The 26,121-nt window shown below is 42.9% G+C and overlaps 1 protein-coding gene across 1 annotated transcript in view; it reads right to left on the reverse strand.

Moving 5' to 3' along the window:
* Positions 1-21,574: 21,574 nt before the first annotated feature.
* The window catches only part of LOC109873593 (leucine-rich repeat transmembrane neuronal protein 4), a 67,308-nt gene continuing 62,761 nt past the window's right edge, over positions 21,575-26,121 (reverse strand). Inside the window, exon 3 of the mRNA XM_020465239.2 lies at positions 21,575-23,508. The gene's annotated coding sequence lies outside the window, so the exon portion shown is untranslated. The remainder of the gene's footprint in view (positions 23,509-26,121) is intronic.

Below are 26,121 nucleotides of genomic sequence, written 5' to 3' on the forward strand. Positions count from 1 at the left end.
AGTCAACAAACAGATTACCGACCATTTCGAATCTCACCATACCTTCTCTGCTATGCAATCTGGTTTCAGAGCTGGTCATGGGTGCACCTCAGCCACGCTCAAGGTCCTAAACGATATCTTAACCGCCATCGATAAGAAACATTACTGTGCAGCCGTATTCATTGATCTGGCCAAGGCTTTCGACTCTGTCAATCACCATATCCTCATCGGCAGACTCGACAGCCTTGGTTTCTCAAATGATTGCCTCGCCTGGTTCACCAACTACTTCTCTGATAGAGTTCAGTGTGTCAAATCGGAGGGTCTGCTGTCCGGACCTCTGGCAGTCTCTATGGGGGTGCCACGGGGTTCAATTCTTGGACCGACTCTCTTCTCTGTATACATCAATGAGGTCGCTCTTGCTGCTGGTGAGTCCCTGATCCACCTCTACGCAGACGACACCATTCTGTATACTTCCGGCCCTTCTCTGGACACTGTGTTAACAACCCTCCAGGCAAGCTTCAATGCCATACAACTCTCCTTCCGTGGCCTCCAATTGCTCTTGAATGCAAGTAAAACTAAATGCATGCTCTTCAACCGATCGCTGCCTGCACCTACCCGCCTGTCCAACATCACTACTCTGGACGGCTCTGACTTAGAATACGTGGACAACTACAAATACTTAGGTGTCTGGTTAGATTGTAAACTCTCCTTCCAGACCCATATCAAACATCTCCAATCCAAAGTTAAATCTAGAATTGGCTTCCTATTTCGCAACAAAGCATCCTTCACTCATGCTGCCAAACATACCCTTGTAAAACTGACCATCCTACCAATCCTCGACTTTGGCGATGTCATTTACAAAATAGCCTCCAATACCCTACTCAACAAATTGGATGCAGTCTATCACAGTGCAATCCGTTTTATCACCAAAGCCCCATATACTACCCACCATTGCGACCTGTACGCTCTCGTTGGCTGGCCCTCGCTTCATACTCGTCGCCAAACCCACTGGCTCCATGTCATCTACAAGACCCTGCTAGGTAAAGTCCCCCCTTATCTCAGCCCGCTGGTCACCATAGCATCTCCCACCTGTAGCACACGCTCCAGCAGGTATATCTCTCTAGTCACCCCCAAAACCAATTCTTTCTTTGGCCGCCTCTCCTTCCAGTTCTCTGCTGCCAATGACTGGAACGAACTACAAAAATCTCTGAAACTGGAAACACTTATCTCCCTCACTAGCTTTAAGCACCAACTGTCAGAGCAGCTCACAGATTACTGCACCTGTACATAGCCCACCTATAATTTAGCCCAAACAACTACCTCTTTCCCAACTGTATTTAATTTTAATTTATTTATTTATTTTGCTCCTTTGCACCCCATTATTTTTTATTTCTACTTTGCACATTCTTCCATTGCAAAACTACCATTCCAGTATTTTACTTGCTATATTGTATTTACTTTGCCATCATGGCCTTTTTTGCCTTTACCTCCCTTCTCACCTCATTTGCTCACATTGTATATAGACTTGTTTATACTGCATTATTGACTGTATGTTTGTTTTTACTCCATGTGTAACTCTGTGTCGTTTTATCTGTCGAACTGCTTTGCTTTATCTTGGCCAGGTCGCAATTGTAAATGAGAACTTGTTCTCAACTTGCCTACCTGGTAAAATAAAGGTAAAATAAATAAATAAAAAATAGAAAGTTCATCTCATTCTGTTTCTGTAAGAGATACAGGCGTGCTTCTCACACGGCCACGACAATTAACGAAGAGGCAACTCTAATGAACTTTGACCGCTTATATAATTTTTACATTGCAAAAAGTGACAATCATTTTTCATGCCACGAGAAGTATCAGATCTGGCCAAATAGGTTCTGGAGAAACAGTCCAAAATGGAGAGGTGCCAGATCTTGTTCTGGCAGGATCCGGCTCAAATGAAGCATTAGTAATGACCAGGTGTTGGTGGGCTGGTCTTTTCCTTCTGTAAACTATTGTGTATTGGGTGTAAAGGGAAGAGGTTAATGTGGGTATATGAAACAGCTCATTTGTTTCACCCATTGCTTCTGTTTTCCAGTTCACTCTGGCATCGCCGTCCTCTGTCTCTCTCCCTCTCTCTCTTGCTCCATTTCTCTCTCTCTCTCTCTCCATTTCTCTCTCTCTCCATTTCTCTCTCTCTCTCAGGCTTTTCTCTTTACATCTTATACAATAATTCACTGTTTTAATCTTTTTCTTGGCAATGAGTGTGTTATTGCCTAGCAACCTCTTTTGCACTACAGATGTCATATCTCTCTATAGCACAACCCAAATGTATCTTGTTTTTAAAATACTAATCCTCTCTTAAATGCATGCATACACCACCATTATAAAATGTAAAATGTTGATAGTAGTATCCAGGCTCACAGACCTGACTCACTAAAACAATAGACCTACTTGTGGACGACAGTGCTGTGAGGTCTGAGAAGAAGGTGAATGCAGCATGAAATAATATAAACTATTAATGACAGGTGGATAGGAGCTACTCCTCCAACTCCCTGTTTAATAAAACCAATCACCACCTGCCTCTAACTAGTAGCTAGACAAGTTGCACTGGGAAATCTGCTACCTAGCAGGGAAAAAGTAGAAAATAATCTGTCCAACAAGTGATCCGGCATTATTTAGAGTTTCATTTCCCAGGTTCAGTTCAATGCCAAATTGGATCAAGTTCAATTCTGGTGAATTGGCTTGTGAAAACAAATGGAAGGAATATTTTTAACATTGTTAAACACATACTGAGTCTATTTATCATCATGACAAGGACGTGCCTCTGTTCACATGAGTGCCAAGCAAACCACATGCAGGGCTAAGCAACAACACAATACATGCTTAGCAAAAGAGCTGTTTAACATAATTTATTTGTATTTTCAACACTAAACCTGGCATTAATGAAAATGGATTCAGAAAGCATTTAAATAGCAGCATTAAGTTTGCATTAAGCTGCCACTTCATGTGTCAGCTTTTTGAGTAAAAATAGCAGCAAAAACGACTCTGTCCACAGCCTGTAATTTTACAGCTGATTGTTTACCAGGGGATGTTACATTGAGAGCCATGTATTTTGAAAATGATTGCTCTCTTCCCACAATCACTGATATCTTTCATTGAAGCATCATGAGTATTGACTTTAATTTTCTTTCAAGAGCCTAGTATCGATCACAGAGAATATGTGCCTACTTTTCCAATGATTCACTTCTTATGGAACTGTCCTTACTCAGCCCATAAAATTTGCAGATTCAAGGCAAATCTAAAGTTCTTATTGGATTTAGAGATGAACATTTAATCTCATAAATTCAGACGTCCACAGGGCAATTGTTTATAATTATTTGATATTTTTTTTAAAGAAAGTATTTTCAATTAGATGCATTTTTTTGCTTCAAGTCTTTAGAGTGCTTACTGTGGGGATATGTCCATGCCTAAATCCACATTGAGCACAGACAGTGATTATAATAATATTAAGTATATTTTTGTATATAATGCTGGTAGTTGTGCATCTGCTCTACTTGCAGCCAAATCCCTTTTCATGAGAACTCATAAGGGGTGCTGACTCAAGATGGGTATGTTTTGAAGATGTTTATATACAGTACCAGTCAAAAGTTTGGACACACCTACTCATTCAAGGGTTTTTCTTTATTTTGACTATTTTCTACATTGTAGAATAATAGTGAAGACTTCAAAACTATTAAATAACACATATGGAGTAACCAAAAAAGTGTTAGAAAAATTTGCCTTAATGACAGCATTGCACACTCTTTGCATTCTCTCAACCAGCTTCATGAGGAATGCTTTTCCAACAGTCTTAAAGGAGTTCCCACATATGCTGAGCACTTGTTGGCTGCTTTTCCATCACTCTGCGGTCCAACTCATCCCAAAACCATCTAATTTGGGTTGCTGTGTTTTGGGTCATTTTCCTGTTGAAAAACAAATTATTGTCCCAATAAGAGCAACCAAGATAGGATGGCCTATCACTGCAGAATGCTGTGGTAGCCATGCTGGTTAAATGTGCCTTGAATTCTAAATAAATCACAGACATTGTCACCACCAATGCACCCACACACCATCACACCTCCTCCTCCATGCTTTACAGTGGGAAGCACACAAATGCAGAGATCATCCGTTCACCTACTCTGCGTCTCACAGAGACACAGCGGTTGAAACCAAAAATCGAAAATATGGACTCATCAAAGGGCATATTTCCACAGGTCTAATGTCCATTGCTCATGTTTATTGGCCTAAGCAAGTCTCTTCTTATTATTGGTGTCCTTTAGTAGTGGTTTCTTTGCAACAATTAGACCATGAAGGCCTGATTCACGCAATCTCCACCGAACAGTTGATGTTGAGATGCGTCTGTTACGTGAGCTCTGTGAAGCATTTATTTGGGCTGCAATTTCTGAGGCTGGTAACTCTAATAAACTCCTCCTCTGCATCAGATGTATCTCTGGGTCTTCCTTTCCTGTGGCGGTTCTCATGAGAGCCAGTTTCTTCGTAGAGCTTGATGGTTTTTGAGACTGTACTTGAAGAAACTTTCAAAGTTCTTGAAATGTTCCGCATTGACTGACCTCTGTCATCATGAAGTGCTTTGAGACTACAGTAGTCAAGGATCATATCACCTCTACCTTACCTGCCACCCTAGACCCACTCCAATTTCCTTACCGCCCCAATAGATCCACAGACGATGCAATTGCCATCACTCCGCACACTGCCCTATCCCATCTGGACAAGAGGAATACCTATGTAAGAATGCTGTTTATTGACTATAGCTCAGCATTCAACACCATAGTACCCTCCAAGCTCATCATTAAGCTTGAGGCCTTTGGTCTGAACCCCGCCCTGTGCAACAGGGTCCTGGACTTCCTGACGTGCCACCCACAGGTGGTGAAGGTAGGAAACAACACCTCCACTTCGCTGATCCTCAACACTGGGGCCCTACAAGGATGCGTGTTCAGCCCCCCCCCTGTACTCCCTGTTCACCCATGAATGTGTTTCCAGGCACACCTCCAACTCAATCATCAAATTTGCAGATGACACAACAGTTGTAGGCCTGATTACCAACAATGGCGAGACAGTCTACAGGGAGGAGGTGAAGGCCCTGGGAGTGTGGTTCCAGGAAAAATAACTCTCAACCAACATCAACAAAACAAAGGAACTGATCGGAAACAGCAGAGGGAGCACCCCCTATCCAAAATTGACGGGACTGGAGTGGAGAAGTTTGAAAGCTTTGAGTTCCTCGGCGTACACATCACTGATGGTGGTGAAGACAGCACCTCTTCAAACTCCGGAGGCTGAAGAAATTTGCTTGGCACCTAAAACCCTCACAAACCTTTACAGATGCACAATTGAGAGCATCCTGTCGAGCTGAATCACCACCTGGTATGGCAACTGCACCACCCACATCTGCAGGGCTCTCCAGATGGTGGTGCGGTTTGCCCAACGCATCACCGGGGGCAAACTACCTGCCCTCCAAGACACCTACTGTACCCAATGTCACAGGAAGGCCAAACAGATCATCAAGGACAACAACCACCTGAGCAACTGCCTGTTCACCCCGCTAACATCCAGAAGGCGAGGCCAGTACAGGTGCATCAAAGATGGGACCGAGAGACAGCTTCTATCTCAAGGCCATCAGACTGTTAAATAGCCATCACTTGCCGGCTTCCACCCTGCACTTTAGAGGCTGCTGCCCTTTATACATAGACTTGGAATCACTGGCCAATTTAATAATGGAACACTAGTCACCTTAATAATGCTTAACATTATTAACATACTGCTTTACTCAGGGTTATATATATATATATAGCGTTTTTCCTATTTTGTTGCATACAGTGCCTTGCAAAAGTATTCACCCCATTTGCATTTTTCCTATTTTGTTGCAATACAACCTGGAATTTAAACTGATTTTTGTTTGTATATCATGTAATGGACTTACACAAAATAGTCCAAATTGGTGAAGTGAAATGAAAATAAATATCTAAATGAAGCTCCTAAATAAAATCTGGTGCAACCAATTACCTTCAGAAGTCACATAATTAGTTTAATAAAGTCCATCTGTGTGCAATCTAAGTGTCACATGATCTGTCACATGATCTCAGTTCTGAAAAGCCCCAAGGTCTGCAACACCACTAAGCAAGGGGCACCACCAAGCAAGTAGCACTATTAAGACCAAGGAGTTCTCCAAATAGGTCAGGGACAAAGTTGTGGAGAAGTACAGATCAGGGTTGGGTTATAAAAAAATATCAGAAACTTTGAACATCCCACGGAGCACCATTAAATCCATTATTAAAAAATGGAAAGAATATGGCAACACAACAAACCTGCCAAGAGAGGGCCACCCATCAAAACTCACAGACCAGGCAAGGAGGGTATTAATCAGAGAGGCAACAAAGAGACCAAAGATAACCGTGAAGGACCTGCAAAGCTCCACAGCGGAGAATGGAGTATCTGTCCATAGGACCACCTTAAGCCGTACACTCCACAGAGCTGGGCTTTACGGAAGAGTGTCCAGAAAAAAAATAAGCAAACATGTTTGGTGTTCACTCAAAGGCATGTGGGAGACTCCCCAAACATATAGAAGAAGGTACTATAATCAGATGAGACTAAAAATGGTTGGCCATCAAGGAAAACAATATGTCTTGCACAGACTCTACACCTCCCATCACCCCGAGAACACCATCCCCACAGTGAAGCATGGTGGTGGCAGCATCATGCTGTGAGGATATTTTTCCATTGGCAGGGACTGGGAAACTGGTCAGAATTGAAGGAATGATGGATGGCACTAAATACAGGGAAATTCTTGAGGGAAACCTGTTTCAGTCTTCCAGAAATTTGAGACTGGGATGGAGGTTCACCTTCCAGCATACTGCTAAAGCAACATTTGAGTGGTTTAAGGGGAAACATTTAAATGTCTTGGAATGGCCTAGTTAAAGCCCAGACCTCAATCCAATTGAGAATCTGTGGTATGACTTAAAGATTGCTGTACACCAGCGGAACCCACCCAACTTGAAGGAGCAGGAGCAGTTGTGCCTTGAAGAATGGGCAGAAATCCCAGTGGCTAGGATGTGCCAAACTTATAGAGACATATCCCAAGAGACTTGCAGCTGTAATTGCTGCAAAAGGTGTCTCTACAAAGTATTGACTTTGGGAGGGTGAATAGTTATGCATGCTCAAGTTCAGTTTTTTTGTCTTATTTCTTGTTTGTTTCACAATAAAAAATATACTGTATCTTCAACGTGGTAGGCATGTTGTGTAAATCAAATGATACAAACCCCCCCCCTGATCACCACCGGTTGTGATACAGCCCGGGATCGAGTCTATGGTGATGCCTCTAGCACTGAGATGCAGTGCCTTAGACCGCTGCGCCACTCGGGAGCCCAAAAGTATATACTGTATTCTATTCAACTGTATTTTTGTCAATGCCACAACATTTTTTATCTAATATTTATATATTCCTTAATTCCGTTCTTTTACTTTTAGATTTGTGTGTATTGTTGTGAATTGTTAGATACTACTGCACTGCTGGAGCTAGGAACACAAGGATTTCACTACACCCACAATAACATCTGCTAAATATGTGTATGTGACCAATACGATTTGATTTGTACTTTGCTCCGTTCATCTTTCCCTCGATCCTGACTAGTTTCCCAGTCCCTGCCGCTGAAAAACATCCCCACAGCATGATGTTGCCACTACCATGTTTCACCATAGGGATGGTGCCAGGTTTCCTCCAGATGTGACGCTTGGCATTCATCAGACCAGAGAATCTTGTTTCTCATGGTCTGAGAGTCCTTTAGGTGCCTTTTGGCAAACTCCAAGCGGGCTGTCATGTGCATTTTACTGAGGAGTGACTTCCGTCTGGCGAATCTACCATTAAGGCCTAATTGGTGGAGTGCTGCAGAGATGGTTGTCCTTCTGGAAGTTCCTCCCATCTCCACAGAGGAACTCTGGAGCTCTGTCAGGGTGACCATCAGGTTCTTGGTCATCTCCCTGACCAAGGCCAATCTCCCCTGATTGCCCAGTTTGGCCAGACAGCCGAGTCTAGGAAGAGTCTTGGTGGTTCCAAACTTCTTCCATTTAAGAATGATGGAGGCCACTGTGTTCTTGGGGACCATCAATGCTGCAGAAATGTTTTGGTACCCTTCCCCAGATCTGTGCCTCAACACAATCCTGCCTCGGAGCTCTACGGACAATTCCTTCCACCTCATGGCTTGATTATTGCTCTGACATGTACAGTACTTTCAACTGTTGGACCTTATATGGACAGGTGTGTATCTTTCCAAATCATGTCCAATCAATTGAATTTATCACAGGTGGACTCCAATCAAGTTGTTGTGGAAACATCTTAATGATGATCAATGGAACCAGGATGACCCTGAGCTCAATTTCAGATCTCATAGCAAAGGGTCTGATAAGTTATATAAATAAGGTGTTTCTGTTTTATCATTTTAATAAATTTCTAAAAACCTGTTTTTGCTTTGTCATTATGAGGTATTATTTTTGTTTTGTTTTAATCCATTTTATAAGGCTGTAGTGTAACACAATCTGGAAAAAGGATGTGTTCTCTTTTGAGAAAGACTGCAGCTCTATGTTTCCTCAGCCTTCAGCAAGGGCAATGAGGCGGGATCTGCGCCATACTTTACATAGGCATTATACGCCACTCCTGACAAATGCATTTCATCAGTCAGCTTTGCTAATTTCACATAGATCATGCTACAGTTCATTTATATCTCAAATCTCAAATTATGAAATAGTGTGGCTTTTTGGGGGCAGTTCTATGACCTGACAACATGTCCTGTTTATATTCTCTTATTTTATCGTCCAAACTGCCCATGAGTGTGTGGTGAGGCAACTCTGAGGACGTGAGGCTGTAATTCAGAATAAGAACTCTGTCGTGGGCTTGCCTTGAGCTGCTACTCTTTTAATGGTGCAGAAAAAAAACTCATTTAGAACCTCCAGTCTTGCTGAGCACACAATCTAACTTAGAGTTGCCTTTTTTTCATTTTTTTTTTTTCATTTCACCTTTATTTAACCAGGTAGGCTAGTTGAGAACAAGTTCTCATTTGCAACTGCGACCTGGCCAAGATAAAGCATAGCAGTGTGAGCATACAACAAAGAGTTACACATGGAGTAAACAATTAACAAGTCAATAACACAGTAGAAAACGAAGGGGGGGTCTATATACAATGTGTGCAAAAGGCATGAGGAGGTAGGCAAATAATTACAATTTTGCAGATTAACACTGGAGTGATAAATGATCAGATGGTCATGTACAGGTAGAGATATTGGTGTGCAGAAGAGCAGAAAAGTAAATAAATAAAAACAGTAAGGGGATGAGGTAGGTGAAAAGGGTGGGCTATTTACCAATAGACTATGTACAGCTGCAGCGATCGGTTAGCTGCTCAGATAGCTGATGTTTGAAGTTGGTGAGGGAGATAAAAGTCTCCAACTTCAGCGATTTTTGCAATTCGTTCCAGTCACAGGCAGCAGAGTACTGGAACGAAAGGCGGCCAAATGAGGTGTTGGCTTTAGGGATGATCAGTGAGATACACCTGCTGGAGCGCGTGCTACGGATGGGTGTTGCCATCGTGACCAGTGAGCTGAGATAAGGCGGAGCTTTACCTAGCATAGACTTGTAGATGACCTGGAGCCAGTGGGTCTGGCGACGAATATGTAGCGAGGGCCAGCCGACTAGAGCATACAAGTCGCAGTGGTGGGTAGTATAAGGTGCTTTAGTGACAAAACGGATGGCACTGTGATAGACTGCATCCAGTTTGCTGAGTAGAGTGTTGGAAGCCATTTTGTAGATGACATCGCCGAAGTCGAGGATCGGTAGGATAGTCAGTTTTACTAGGGTAAGCTTGGCGGCTTGAGTGAAGGAGGCTTTGTTGCGGAATAGAAAGCCGACTCTTGATTTGATTTTCGATTGGAGATGTTTGATATGAGTCTGGAAGGAGAGTTTGCAGTCTAGCCAGACACCTAGGTACTTATAGACGTCCACATATTCTAGGTCGGAACCATCCAGGGTGGTGATGCTAGTCGGGCATGCAGGTGCAGGCAGCGACCGGTTGAAAAGCATGCATTTGGTTTTACTAGCGTTTAAGAGCAGTTGGAGGCCACGGAAGGAGTGTTGTATGGCATTAAAGCTTGTTTGGAGGTTAGATAGCACAGTGTCCAAGGACGGGCCGAAAGTATATAGAATGGTGTCGTCTGCGTAGAGGTGGATCAGGGAATCGCCCGCAGCAAGAGCAACATCATTGATATACACAGAGAAAAGAGTCGGCCCGAGAATTGAACCCTGTGGCACCCCCATAGAGACTGCCAGAGGACCGGACAGCATGCCCTCCGATTTGACACACTGAACTCTGTCTGCAAGGTAATTGGTGAACCAGGCAAGGCAGTCATCCGAAAAACCGAGGCTACTGAGTCTGCCGATAAGAATATGGTGATTGACAGAGTCGAAAGCCTTGGCAAGGTCGATGAAGACGGCTGCACAGTACTGTCTTTTATCGATGGCGGTTATGATGTCGTTTAGTACCTTGAGTGTGGCTGAGGTGCACCCATGACCGGCTCGGAAACCAGATTGCACAGCGGAGAAGGTACGGTGGGATTCGAGATGGTCAGTGACCTGTTTGTTGACTTGGCTTTCGAAGACCTTAGATAGGCAGGGCAGGATGGATATAGGTCTGTAACAGTTTGGGTCCAGGGTGTCTCCCCCTTTGAAGAGGGGGATGACTGCGGCAGCTTTCCAATCCTTGGGGATCTCAGACGAGATGAAAGAGAGGTTGAACAGGCTGGTAATAGGGGTTGCGACAATGGTGGCAGATAGTTTCAGAAATAGAGGGTCCAGATTGTCAAGCCCAGCTGATTTGTACGGGTCCAGGTTTTGCAGCTCTTTCAGAACATCTGCTATCTGGATTTGGGTAAAGGAGAACCTGGAGAGGCTTGGGCGAGGAGCTGCGGGGGGGGCGGAGCTGTTGGCCGAGGTTGAAGTAGCCAGGCGGAAGGCATGGCCAGCCGTTGAGAAATGCTTATTGAAGTTTTCGATAATCATGGATTTATCAGTGGTGACCGTGTTACCTAGCCTCAGTGCAGTGGGCAGCTGGGAGGAGGTGCTCTTGTTCTCCATGGACTTCACAGTGTCCCAGAACTTTTTGGAGTTGGAGCTACAGGATGCAAACTTCTGCCTGAAGAAGCTGGCCTTAGCTTTCCTGACTGACTGCGTGTATTGGTTCCGGACTTCCCTGAACAGTTGCATATCACGGGGACTATTCGATGCTATTGCAGTCCGCCACAGGATGTTTTTGTGCTGGTCGAGGGCAGTCAGGTCTGGGGTGAACCAAGGGCTGTATCTGTTCTTAGTTCTGCATTTTTTGAACGGAGCATGCTTATCTAAAATGGTGAGGAAGTTACTTTTAAAGAATGACCAGGCATCCTCAACTGACGGGATGAGGTCAATGTCCTTCCAGGATACCCGGGCCAGGTCGATTAGAAAGGCCTGCTCACAGAAGTGTTTTAGGGAGCGTTTGACAGTGATGAGGGGTGGTCGTTTGACTGCGGCTCCGTAGCGGATACAGGCAATGAGGCAGTGATCGCTGAGATCCTGGTTGAAGACAGCGGAGGTGTATTTGGAGGGCCAGTTGGTCAGGATGACGTCTATGAGGGTGCCCTTGTTTACAGAGTTGGGGTTGTACCTGGTGGGTTCCTTGATGATTTGTGTGAGATTGAGGGCATCTAGCTTAGATTGTAGGACTGGCGGGGTGTTAAGCATATCCCAGTTTAGGTCACCTAACAGAACAAACTCTGAAGCTAGATGGGGGGCGATCAATTCACAAATGGTGTCCAGGGCACAGCTGGGAGCTGAGGGGGGTCGGTAGCAGGCGGCAACCGTGAGAGACTTATTTCTGGAGAGAGTAATTTTCAAAATTAGTAGTTCGAACTGTTTGGGTATGGACCTGGAAAGTATGACATTACTTTGCAGGCCATCTCTGCAGTAAACTGCAACTCCTCCCCCTTTGGCAGTTCTATCTTGACGGAAGATGTTATAGTTGGGTATGGAAATCTCTGAATTTTTGGTGGCCTTCCTGAGCCAGGATTCAGACACAGCAAGGACATCAGGGTTAGCAGAGTGTGCTAAAGCAGTGAGTAAGACAAACTTAGGGAGGAGGCTTCTGATGTTGACATGCATGAAACCAAGGCTTTTTCGAACACAGAAGTCAACAAATGAGGGTGCCTGGGGACATGCAGGGCCTGGGTTTACCTCCACATCACCCGCGGAACAGAGAAGGAGTAGTATGAGGGTGCGGCTAAAGGCTATCAAAACTGGTCGTCTAGAGCGTTGGGGACAGAGAATAAGAGGAGCAGGTTTCTGGGCATGGTAGAATATATTCAGGGCATAATGCGCAGACAGGGGTATGGTGGGGTGCGGGTACAGCGGAGGTAAGCCCAGGCACTGGGTGATGATGAGAGAGGTTGTATCTCTGGACATGCTGGTAGTAATGGGTGAGGTCACCGCATGTGTGGGAGGTGGGACAAAGGAGTTATCAGGGGTATGAAGAGTGGAACTAGGGGCTCCATTGTGAACTAAAACAATGATAACTAACCTGAACAACAGTATACAAGGCATATTGACATTTGAGAGAGACATACAGCGAGGCATACAGTAATCACAGGTGTTGAATTGGGAAAGCTAGCTAAAACAGTAGGTGAGACAACAGCTAATCAGCTAGCACAACAACAGCAGGTAAAATGGCGTAGACTAGGCAACGGGGCCAACAGATAAAACAAACAAGCAGAATGGAGTACCGTGATTTATGGACAGTCCAGCGTGCATCAGCTATGTAGCCAAGAGATCAGTGTCCAGGGGGCAGTGGTGGATGGGGAAGGGAAGCTGGACTGGCGAGTGTTATCCAGGTTAAAAAAACGAACAATGACTAAATAGCTTGTAGCTAGTTAGCTGGTTAGCTTCTGGAGGTTCTTGAGTGTGTTCTGAAAATAAATAAAAAATAATAGCGATTCCGTATCACATTGGGTGAGGCAGGTTTCCGGAAGGTATAAACAAATTAAAAGTCAAAAGAGATAGAAAGTAAATATGGGTCCGGTGGGCGTTTGGGACGCGGCGATTCAGGCGGTTAGCAGGCCTGTGCTAACAAGCTAACAGTTTGTAGGCCCGGGCTAGACAAGGTAGCAGTTAGCGGACCGGAGCTGGACAAGCTAGCAGTTAGCAGGCCGAATTAGCAAGCAGGGAGATAGCGAGGGCTAGAGAGTTAGCCTTTGGGGGACGTCGCGATGGGGTGAGTCTGTTTATTCCTCTTCATGCGGTGACATCGATAGACCGGTCGTGGGCCCGGGTATTGTAGCTCAGGAGTATGCTACGGTGGTAGCGCAGGCCGGGCTAGCTTCAAGCTAAGTGGGTGGAAACGCTAGCCAGGGGTAATCATCCAGGGTTGCGGTTGCGGTTGTGAAGATCCAGCGTATTTGGAAGCTTAGGTTTAGCAAAATGTTTTTAAAGGGATAGCTATGTAAAAAACGAAAAATATGTAAAAAACGAAAAATAAACAAAATATAAACAAAATATACAGGGACACGACACGACAGGACGACTTACTGCTACGCCATCTTGGATTCAAGATGCTTGTCATCAACAGAGGAACAATATCCAATACCTGCTAAAAAAGCGTTTGATTAAACAATCTCTTCCCCCCCCTAAGTTTGAATCCTTCAATTTATTTGGCTTTTTTTTTACCTTCATTTAACTAGGTGTAGTAACTTGACAAGGAATGCCCACACATATTTATATATTACTTTCCTTCCTTTTTAGTTAAACCTAAGAAATAAAAGGTGTACAGCCATGTACAAACAGTACCAATACAGAAAAACGATACAGTCCACTCAACATGTGATAGAGTTGCCTTGTACAGATCCGACTCTGGATGATGACCTCATCAAAGGGAAAAGGTCCCAGTGCACACATGAATAGCAATAATACTATACTACAGGTAAGTACAATACATATTCAATGTGTTAGGTTCTTATTTTTCTGAGTAAATAACCCACCGACACTAGAGAACTTTAACCAAGTTTATTCTTCCCAAAGGTTCTGTACAGCTGAAAACAGACAGCTAAAGATTTCAGACTTCACAGTTTATATGCATCCTACTTAAGACACTCCCCTTTCTCTCCAATCCTTACATTTTATGGCTCTACAGGAAGCTAATAAAGAGAGTTCCAAACATTTATTACTCTCTTAAAAGAATCTGTCCTCACCTCAAGACCTCAACCCCTCTTTCATCTAATACACAGATGTCCATCTGTCTCCCCTGTATCAACACATCGCTCTCCTCTCCTCCATCAAACACATTCCAAAGCCTTCTTCTTTCGTCTGAGAACCATTAACTTCGAACATAACCCAGTCTCTTTCATTTCCTATCATTCATTTAATATCTCAATGTTCAAAGTTTAGCACATTCCAACAAATGTAATTATTTAAATAGTGTCCACACTATGACACTTCTCCCCCTTCATTTCAATCCCCCATGTAAGGAAAGAACACACGGTTAACCAGGTAGCTAATTTTTTGTTTTTGTTCTTCACAACACTTGATAACTTCTGCTATTGTTACTGTAAATGTAAACAAAAACAACAAATCTGACAATCCTTATTTCTATTCAACTAGGTCTGCTGCTCCAAACAAACACTAACACCACAAGACTCTCAGTCTCAACTACAGAGCTAGTCTTTCAGGAGGCTTGTGACTAGACTAATCTGCACAGTACTCCTCATGTGCCACAAGACACAGGTAAGGCGTGTCCCAGTGGAGCTGCGTCTGAGGGCATAGGAGCGAGAAATTCCATAACCCTTTGCAGGAACCACTGAATGCCCCTGTTCCTCAGATACTGTTTCCTGTGGGGTTTCAACTTGTATACTAACCACACGCAGCTGACACGCAGCTGACTTTAACTGACTCTCCCTCACGTGGTGGTCATGTCTCTCTTATGGTTTCTCCTGCTTCCGTTCCACTAGTGCTTTGATGTCCGGACGCAGTAGATCCATGTGAGCTTTAGGCTTTCTGCCCATCAACATCTCAGCTGGAGCCTGTCCTGTTGTTGTTTGTGGCGTGTTGCGATACTGGAAAAAGAACAGAGAGAGCTTATTTGTGATGGTTCCCCAGTCATCCTTTTGAGCTCCTCATTCATTGTCTGCACAGCCTGCTACGCTAAATCGTTCGAGGCCGGGTTAAACGGCGCACTGCGGACATAGCGAATCACGTTTCTCCGCATTAATTATTGGAACAAGTCACATGTAAAGGTTGTTGCAGTGTCAGACACAACATAGTCAGGCAGACCATGGGTTGCAAACACCTGCCAAAGCTTTTTGATGGTTGTGGTCGCTGTGATGTTGCTCATGATGTGAGCCTCCACCATGTGCGCGTCCACCATGACAAGGAACATGTGGCCCACGAAAGGGCCAGCAAAGTCTATGTGCAGCCTGGCCCATGGGTGGTCAGGCCACTCCCACAGATGTAGTGGTGTGGGTGGCGCCATCTTCTGGTTGATCTGGCACTCAGAACATGATTTCACTTTGTTTTCTTCATCCAGATCCATGTTAACCCAACATATGTAAGATCTGGCTAAACTCTTCATCTGGGAGGCACCCGGGTGAGCCTCATGGTCCTCATCCATGACCTGTGAACGGCCAGGGGACAGAACAACCACTCTGGACCCCTAGAGTATGCAGCCATCCTGCACACTCAGCTCAGATTTGCACTTTGCATAAGGTCTCAGTCCATCATCCTCTATGACAGGAGTCCAAACCTGCATGAGGAATCTTTTCACTTGGGTCAGGATAGGATCCCGGTCTGTCCACTGTTTGATCTGTTTGGCATTCACAGGTGAGTTTAACAATCTCTCCATTAGGAAAATTGTCTTGGGAGGCACCTCAGTTGTGGCGGGGATCTCTGGTAGCGGGAGACGGCTGAGTGCGTCTGAATTTGCATTGTCCTTCCCCTCTCTGTACACAATAGTTTACTGGTAAGCTGACAGTGTGAGGGACCAACACTGTATCCTTGCTTAAGCCATGGGAGGAATGCATCTTCATTCACTGAAAAGGCTCATCAGTGGTTTGTGGTCAGTGCATATGTGCATAATGACGACCGTAGAGGTACTGATGAAAGCATTTCACAGCAAAGACTATGGCCAGATCTTCCTTGTCTAACTGTGAATAAGCACTCTCAGCACTCGTCAGCATGCGTGATGCGAATCCAATGGGTTTCTCTGACCGTCCTCCATCTGATGAGAGAGTACTACCCCAACGCAATAGGGCAAGGCGTCACATGACAGAATGATCTCTTTATATTGGTCAAAATGAACCAGCAGTTGTGCTGATTGTAGTGGTGCTTTCACTTCCTTGAAAGCTTTGTTTTGTGCTGGCCCCCACTTCCATTTACAGTCTTTGTGGAGCAGCTGATAAAGTGGAGCCATCCCTGTTGACAGCTCAGTGAGGGTCTTACCATAGTATTTCACCATGCCCAGGAACGACCTGAGCTCGGACATGTTCTTGGGGTTTGGAGCATCCTTGATTGCCCTGACTTTGAACTCCACAGGACACAGACCCTGCACTGTGATCTTGTGACGTAGGTATGTCACACTCTGTGCTTGGAATGTGCACTTGCTACGCTTCAGGCGCAGCCCTGCCTCAGAGAATCTCTTTTACATCTGGTACAAATGGTGGAGGTGCTCCTCCTCCGTCTCCCCTGTAACCAGGCTGTCGTCCAAGTACACTGCTACATGAGGCTGGACTGGATGCCACTCCGAAAACCAAGCGGTTGTACCTGAACAAGACTTTGTTGACTGGGACATACTCTTTTGAGTCTTTGTCCAGGAGGAGCTATTGCTAGACGTGACTCAAGTCAAGCTTTGAGAACATCTTGCCCCCTGCAAGCATCACAAACAGGTCCTGCGCGTCCAGCTTAGAGGCTCTGTTGATGGTGAGTTTGTAGTCCCCGCGTGTACGCACAGTTCTGTCACTTTTCATAACGAGAATGATTTGAGCTGTCCAGCGGGAGATCTGAATGGGAGTAATGATGTTTGTTACTTGCAGCCGCTCCAACTCATCCTCCACTTTCTTTTTTCATGCCGTAAGGCACTGTCCTGGGCTTGAAAAAGCAAGGCTCGGCCTGAGGATCCACAAACAGCTTAACTGCAGTGCCCTGCAGTGTTCCCAGTTTATCTTTGAAAATCTCAGGGTACTTTTGAATGGCATCCTCAGTCACTCAGTGTGTGTGATTTATCTCACCCCAGTTCAGTTGTATTTTGGTGAGCCAATCATGCCCTAGTAAACTAGACCCATTCCTTTTCACCACCAGGAGCCATGTTGTATGCAATGTCCACCTCTAGAGCACCCAGCAATGGTATGCTCTCCCTGCTGTACGTACCCAGTCTGATCCCTGCCGGTGTGAAGGCGGAAGCCTGTTTTGAGCCTCACATTTGTTTGTAGGTCTCCTCACTGATAACAGAGTCAGAAGCCCCGTGTCCATCTCCATCCTCAACTGTTTTCCATCTACCTCCACTGTAGCATAGATAGGCTCTGCGTGGGGCTCACTCACATTAAACATGTTGTAGGAACAATGCTCTTCCTCCTCTTCTGTGCTCTCTAGGTAATGTGCTGCTGACAGTGACTTCTTTGCTGTGAACTTTCCCTGTCCAGTCTACCCACCCTCTGGCTTGCTCCCAGGACCCCTGCATTTTTTTTAGCTGTGTCCCTTTTTCTTGCAATTGTGACAGACCGTATCCGGGTACTTGCATTCCACTGCTTTTCCACTGCCGCCTCTTTTGTCACCTGATGCACTGTACCACTTCCACTGTTGGGGCTATGTCCTCTAACATAGCCCCAAACTCACAATGTTTCGAGAGTTCACGTAATTCAGCAACAACGTTAGCAACAGACTGACCTGTTTTCCAAAAATGGCAGTTAAACTTGAACCTCTGGACAATCACTGAAGGCTTTGGATTGTGGCGAGTCTGAACGAGAGCAACTAGAGCCACAACAGGAATTTCTCTCCGTCTCCGTGGTGTAGCCAAATTCCTCATTAGATTTGAGGTTTTAGCCCCACACACACTCAAAAGAATAGAGCCCTGCTTAGCCTCATCTGTAATTCCATTTGCCAAAGAAAAGTGTCCCAACCTTTCCACATATTCTGTCCAGTCCTCGTTCTCTTCCACAAACTCAGTGATAGTCCCAAACATTGCCATTATAACGTCAACTTGTTCTTGGTCCTCGTTAATGATTTTCACTTGCTGCTGATTGTCACTGTTAGCGTTTCCCTCCAGCGGTGGCTGCTCTCAGTCGCTCATTAAGCTAGCTAGCTGACTGCCTCCACTGTTTCTTAGCTAGCTAGTGCATCGCCATGTAGATTTATACGTTTTATCCTCATTGCCAAAAAGATGTAGTAACTTGACAAGGAATGCCCACAAGCATTTTTATATTACTTTCCTTTATTTTCAACCTAAAAAATAAAAGGTGTACAACCATGTACAAACGGTACCAATACAGCAAAACGATACAGCCCACTCAACATATGATATAGAGTCGCCTTGTACAGATCCAACTCTGGATGATGACCTCATCAAAGGGGAAGGTCACGGTCAATGCCAATAATTACCATGCACACATGAATAGCAATCATACCATACTTCAGGTAAGTACAATACATATTCAATGTAATTATGTATATAGTGTCCACGCTCTAACACTAGGCAGGTCAGCTAAGAACAAATTCTTATGTACAATGACGGCCTACCAACAGGCAAAAGACCTGCGGGGATGTCGGCTGGGATTTTTTTAAATTAATCAAATATAGGACAAAACGCACATCATGACAAGAGAGACACCACAACACTACATATAAAGAGAGGCCGAAGACAACAAAGACATCACCCAAACAGTCAACAAATAGACATGCTCCATCATTAGAAATGAGTCAGTGCCACGGTACACATGGTATTTCCACTGTGTGAAAATGGAACAATATGGGGGGAAACAAGGGACAGGCAGTAAAAAATAGAATCAATGATCTTATCTGCTCTTTCATTGTGTTACACATCTTCTCATACTGCTGTTTTGCTTTGAGATTCCAACATTTACAGTTCTTCATTGAACACTGATTCGGTGTATGATATGAGGAATCGCCTCATTCTTAGCCTTTGTAGAGAATAAGACTGAATATATAAAACCATGGGATGATGTAGCTTACCCTTGACCCTGCAAACCAAGGCCAAGGCAGAGGACTGCTTTAGAGAAAAAAACACCACCTGCTGAGAGGATAGAGGAGTTTAAAAATAAACTGGGTGCAGGACAGACGCCATACTGGGTTTGTTCTGTCTGGAATGGCAAAGGTAATCTGAAAGTGTTGGCATAGCAGTCCCAAAACATCCCAAGGGAAATCAGGAGCTTTCACAGCTGCCCTGCCAGCCTGCTTGAAGTCTTAACACAACTCCAAGTTGACAATACCCAGTACACAGGAACAAAGAAAGGGGCAAAGAAAAACTGAAGACCACTGTACTGAAGCACTACTTCATCTGTTACTGCTACGTCATCTAATCTCTTTATTTATAAGATGTTAGTTATGTCATTTGAATGATACAAAGGACAAACAAAATAAAGGGGATTAAAAATCACAAATGCCACAACTGTAATTCTAAGAAGCACAAGATAAGTAGGCTACTGCAGAGATATACTGGATGGGAATGTGTGTCTTATAATGTAGGCCATGCAACTAAATGTACCTTCTGTTCTGAGAAAAAAACATTTATTCAAAAATTGTGTAGGATTTTAAGTTGCTTAACAGGAAACAGAGTGTTGGCCTAGCTTTCAGATTCTATGTAAATTCATGCTGACATGTTTCTAAAATGTTAAACACTTCCACAGGCCTTGTACAAATCTGATCATCCGTGCAAGCCTGCACAAAATGTGTCTATGAATGCATCCTTAATATTATGCTTTGAATCACCTGTATTGGAGGTCACTCTTGGTTAGTGCACCATTTAAATGTAAAACCTTTTTGTCCCTTTTTCAAAAGGTTCAAGGCCTATTCTTCACCATCAGGAGTGAAGACAGGCTTCTCAGAGATGCCTCTCACACCACTGGACAATTTTCCCGAAGCAGAAACAGAAGAAAAGGACGTAAGTCCAAATGATAAAAAGCGCTGTGTGGCTTACTTTTAATAGCTCTTAGGAGGAAGTAAAAAAAAAACTCTATCCTTCCAAGATGATAAAAAAGCAGGGTGAAGAATCTGCCTGGTCTCATAGACTAAATATAAATCCAGGACACTCAAATTAGTACGATATGTTACATTTGGTATGGTTACATAATACAGAAGGTTACTTAAGGCAAGAAAGAAAATAGAGTGGTTGGTCGGGGTGGATGGTCAGAAGTATAACGCGAACGTCTAGCAACCCAAAGATTGCGACTTCCAATCTCATCATCGACAACTTTAGAAATGTACCTAATTAGCAACTACTTAGCATTTCAGCTAACCCTTCCCCAAGCTCTTTAACCTAGCTCCTAAACTTAACCCTATCCTTAACCCTAACCCGTAGTCTAGCCACCTAGCTAACATTAGGATTTCATACATTTAGCAAATTTGTAACATATTGTATGAATTGCATATCATACGAATTGTAATTTGTAACATACAGTGGGGCAAAAAAAGTATTTAGTCAGCCACCAATTGTGCAAGTTCTCTCACTTAAAAATATGAAAGAGGCCTGTAATTTTCATCATAGGTACACTTCAACTATGACAGACAAAATGAGAAAAAAAATCCAGATCTACCCTTGAGTCCAGGTAGGAAAAATAACCAACTTTTCTTGCTATTGCAGCAAACTTTGCACTTCTAAAAATTAGGTCCACAGTCAGAAAATGGAGCAAATTGAAGATGATTAAGTCTCAGAAAGAAGACAAAGACTGTTATTCTTGCATAGTCGAGAACAAAGACAAACCAGGATGTGGCAGCCTTGAAGAAAGTATTTCAGACGAATTTAAGACTGAGAGAATCTCATTCTTCTCTCTTGATGATAGCAGTTATGCACTGTCAATGAATATTTCCCTGGGATGGGAATTACTCAGAGGGTGAAGAATAATTGGGAAATAAATGTTCTATGTATGCTATCCTGAGCATGCCACCGGATTGAGCTCAATCAGTGTATTTGATTGCTTTATAAAGTCAATAAATCCTCTTCAATACACTTTGCTTTTCATTATCTGAGTTTGAGTATGATGTGGAAAGTAGTCTCCTTCCTCACCATGCACACGAAAATCTCACAATTTACAAAAGCAAACGATACTGTTTAAAGATATGACAATTAGGTAAATGGTGTTGCATCAGTTAATAATGACTTTACTTTGTTTAAATTATTCATACATTTTTCAGATCAGTGATGCTTTGATGCAGAACATAACATTTAAAAAAAGTTATCATTCAGCACTGTATTACTTGTGGTCAAGATTATCCCAAAACACCACACTCTCAGACATGATAAGCAGTGTAATTTCATGGTAAAAATTAAATCTCAGTAAATAAATGTTAAAAGTAATTTTAATGTTCACAGGAATTTTTTCTTCAATGAGCATAAAAAAACATTTGGTCAGACAATCTATTGAAATATAATTTTATCGTGTGACGACAGTTCAAGCTGATATTTTATATGGTTTAATTAACAGAAATCAGGATAACATCTTCTTCAAACAGCAAGCCAATATTGCAAGTCCTCGACTTCACAAAATGTCAGTCACACTCTCATACCCAGCCTGCAAACCCAAATCAGGGCATGTTCAAGTTCATCTGAACTTCAGACAAGGCTCCTCCTCTTCATGGGCAAATGGCAGTGTTCATGAATCAGCCGAGACACTTTATTTGATACCTATTCATAGTATTGAACAAGTTCATTGGGTTTTTGTTATTACATGTGTCCTTGAAGTGGAGTATGAGTATGAACCACATCCAAATGAGGCTCCTTGATGAAAACTGTAACAGTCACAGTAGACATTGGGGAAAAGGGATACAAAGATCTAATGCGTTACAGCTGGGGAGAGCAGACAGGCATCAATATTAGACAGTCTGGGTTAAGCTGTTACAACAGCTATCTCCACTATGAGTGAATTCACTGCTGATCTCTAGGTGAATGTCATTATCTGAGGTCACAAAGTCAATTAATGGTCACACTAAAATGCTTCCCTTTAAGTAACTACACATGGTATGTGAGAGACAATCCTACAATTAGATTGACGTTTGACGTGACATTAATATAAAATAAATTGTCATTACATTAATCATAAAAATGCAATGATGATCATGATGAACAAATCCATATCAACACAATAACAAATATGTATTTCTGACAAGATATGTCAGCTGTAGGCTACACTTGACATGAAAACAATTAGTCTATTACGCATCAACATTTTACTTTTCATCTTGGAAACAAAAAAATAAATAATAATAATTGCATTATAGTAGAATTAACATAAAAATCACAAAAATAATAAAAATATTCATTAATGTACTTCTGGAAAATAAATGTAATCTGTACACTTGACATGAAAACGGTGTGCCCATCACTTACCAAGTTTGCCCTTGTCGTTGTGGGTCATTTCATTTGAGTGGCTCACTTCTTGAAATGAAATAGCTACGGGGACTGGAAAATCTGTAAGGCCTCTGACTGGCAGCATTATTAGAAAAAGCAGCATAAAACCTTTCAGCTCTGTTAGTCTTTAATTTGTTCTGCTATTCCATTGCTCACCCTACTGTTTCCCCAGATCTATTATTGCATTTGGTAGATAATGACTTACCTAAAACAGTGAAGGTGCCGAAACTGTGAGCAGCAGAGTCAATAAGTTCAATAAGAGTAATGAATCATGTCATTTTTTATATTTCTCCCCATGATGCTGGAGACCATTTTAGAAGCAGAAGGAATGTGATACTGTAACTGGACTATATTCAATTATAATGGACATCAAAGGGGCAGCTATCATGTAATATACTGTAACAGTACACTGCAATTTCCATTAATGAATATTTTCATTAGTCAAGGTATATTCAGTGTTAGATAAATGTATTCTCTCCATTAATAACAGATTCTCCAGTCAGAATGTTTTTCCTCAGTGCAGATTTGTATCTGTTTCACTCATTATCTGCTGCGGTATACAGTACTGTAACAACACCATGCTCAGTAGCCTAGATGGAGAGGGGAGCACTGGTCTGGTCTCCCCATCTGCACAGGTCACAAGTCACTGTTGGAGGGAATGGGGGTCCGTGCGTATGAGCAAGGTGGTGGGTGCAGAGGGGAGACCAGCTGTATGACCTGTACTGCAGCCCGGTGGCCTCAGACAGCCCTGTGCCTGGGAGGGGGGCTCAAAGCCCATGTTGAGGTGCAGCGCCCCTTGGGCCTGGCAGTAATCCACTACGGGCTGCTCATACCTGTTCAACGTCAGGGCACTCAACTGCTGTGGTACCTGAGAAAACAAAGGAAATGTAGAGGGGGACGGAGAGAGAGTAAGATAAAAAAAAAGAGCGGTTTAAACATTTTCCCTCTCAACTAGAGGATTTCTTTTTACGTTAGGGTGCAAAGTGAAATAGGCTGAAGATTTACAGATAAATTGCATGCAAAAATCTGGTCTCAATTTATTTGGATAGTCCATCTGTAGCAAGGATAAGGGTTAAGGTTAGGGTTAGTAGATAGTTTGTTGAAATGTTAGTCTAGATTTTTGAGGGATGTTAGTCTGTATTTGAGGGACAGGAATGGTTTTGCGCCAACATGTGTGAGAGGAACAGTATGTGTGTCAGTTGTATCTTCTAGTGATTGAATTAGGGATGTTGAAATGAACATCTGGCTTTATAAATCTGATCATTGCATGCAATAGTTGTGGTATAATGCATGAAATACATTTAGATCACTGAGCTCATTTGTGAAAGGTAATAACTGAATTACCTCAATCTAAACACCAAAATGACATATGTATGTGCCACATTGCATGCAGGACCAAAAACTTCCATCAATAGTAAGAGAGTACCCACTCAGCTTAACTCAATTATATGCAAGATTAAAGCCTTAAGCAAGAGTGCATACATACTTGCTTTTACTCTTTTAAATGGAATCTTGACTCCATTAAGCAGAGGGCTCTTGTTACATTACAAGCGCTTGCTGATTCAAAGGCCTCTCTCTATGGTCTACAGTGCTTTGAACTATGTACAATTACACAACGGGTGGGTCTAATCCTGAATGCTGATTGGTTAAAACCGCACACCAGCCGGTGTCTATTCCACTAACTACCACCGGCTAAATCTATAACGTTAAAATGCCTATTTACTCTGTTCCATCTAATTGCGCAATCCACTGTCTCATCTGCCCAGACAGGCAATTTATAAACTTGATCCACTATAAAACACATCTAGACATTATCTCACATATCTTTTACACTAACATTTAGTCTGGACAGACAGACAGGCAGGCAGTGTTTCTCAGTCAGTCGAAATCATGAATCAGGTGGTATCATTTTTACAAATATATACAAAGAAATGTCAATTGAAAAAAAGGTCAAATGAAATGAAGTGCAGCTAGTTTGCAGTCTTTCCAGCTTCAATTTGAAGCGATTGTGTTAGCTGTGTTGTTGGCTAGCTCCTCTGAACAACAGTGTCAGAAAGAGTACATTTTCTCTGCCAGGTGAAATCGCGCATTATTAGCTCATTGTTATGGATGTATCCAAATAAATGTCAATAGAAAAAAGCTTAAACAAACAAAATGCAGCTACTGTTGTTATTTTGGCTGCACTGTTTTACGTGACTGTCAGTTAGCCGTAGTTGGCTAGCTAGCAAGCAAGGGATAATAACGTTACCAGCCAGTATGGCAATAGAACATTTAGAACAAACGAATGGGGCGCTCACGTCCATAGATACAGAACAAAAAGACTGAACAACTGGGTCGCGTCTCTGGCAACCAAACCGATAGAACGAACGAGCAGCCAGCTTGGGTAGCAACCCTATATTTGTGTCCGGACTATATCTTGTCGAAGGATGAAATAGTATGAATTAATTAATTAATTAAAAAACAAATGTCATGAAAATATGTCAATCATTATTGGAATATGTTGCTACCCCTTTGTATAAAAGTAATAATGCCCTCGAAGCCAGTGTATGGAGGACATATTGGCACGGTTTGCTGAGCCTCGACTTTGTCTCATGCCTAACAACACCTGTGCCAATATATTCTCCAAACACTAGCTTCTCGGGCATTATCACTTCATTAAAACAGATCAAATGATATTAATGTGCCATTAAATAATGAAACTAATATCACAATATTTAACTGATTCTGTTAGTAGTACATACACACATGCACACGCATGTATGCACACACAAATAGACACACACACTCAAATCAAACTTTAGTTGTCACATGCGCCGAATACAAGTGTAGACTTTACCGTGAAATGCTTACTTACAAGCCCTTAACCAACAGTGCAGTTCAAGAAGAGTTAAGAAAATATTTACCAAATAAACTAAACAATAATGAGGATATATACAGGGGGTACCGTTACCGAGTCTGCGGGGGTATAGTTTAGAGGTCATTTGTACATGTAGGTAGGGGTGAAGTGACTATTCACAGATAATAAACAGCAAATAGCTGCAGTGGACAAAAAAATGAAGGGGGGAGGGGGGTCAATGTAATAGTCCGGTGGCCATTTGAATTCACACTGGAAGCACTAACAGGAACTTAACAAAATATGTTAATCATTCGAAGCAACTATTGTACACTGCTTTTTTTTCTTATTTTTACTTCGGAGGTGGTCAGCCTTCCTTTTTGAAGACGCAATCCAGTAGAACTGAGCAGTCTCACAAGGGCCCCACAACTGAATTAATTAATTATTATAGCATTGATTATCTCTTCTACAGCTAAGCTCTCAAAACCATTTCTTTAAAAATCATACACAATTGTAAATCTGGATGTCTGGGTACTGAATATATATACAATATCGTCTTGATTTTGAATATTTCATTGGATTACAATGGGATTTTTTCTATGAACTGATGGTGAAGGCTTGAGATATCTGTACTCAGAATTAGGTTAT

The sequence above is a fragment of the Oncorhynchus kisutch genome, linkage group LG3, assembly GCF_002021735.2.
Source record: "Oncorhynchus kisutch isolate 150728-3 linkage group LG3, Okis_V2, whole genome shotgun sequence".
Classification (NCBI taxonomy): domain Eukaryota; kingdom Metazoa; phylum Chordata; class Actinopteri; order Salmoniformes; family Salmonidae; genus Oncorhynchus; species Oncorhynchus kisutch.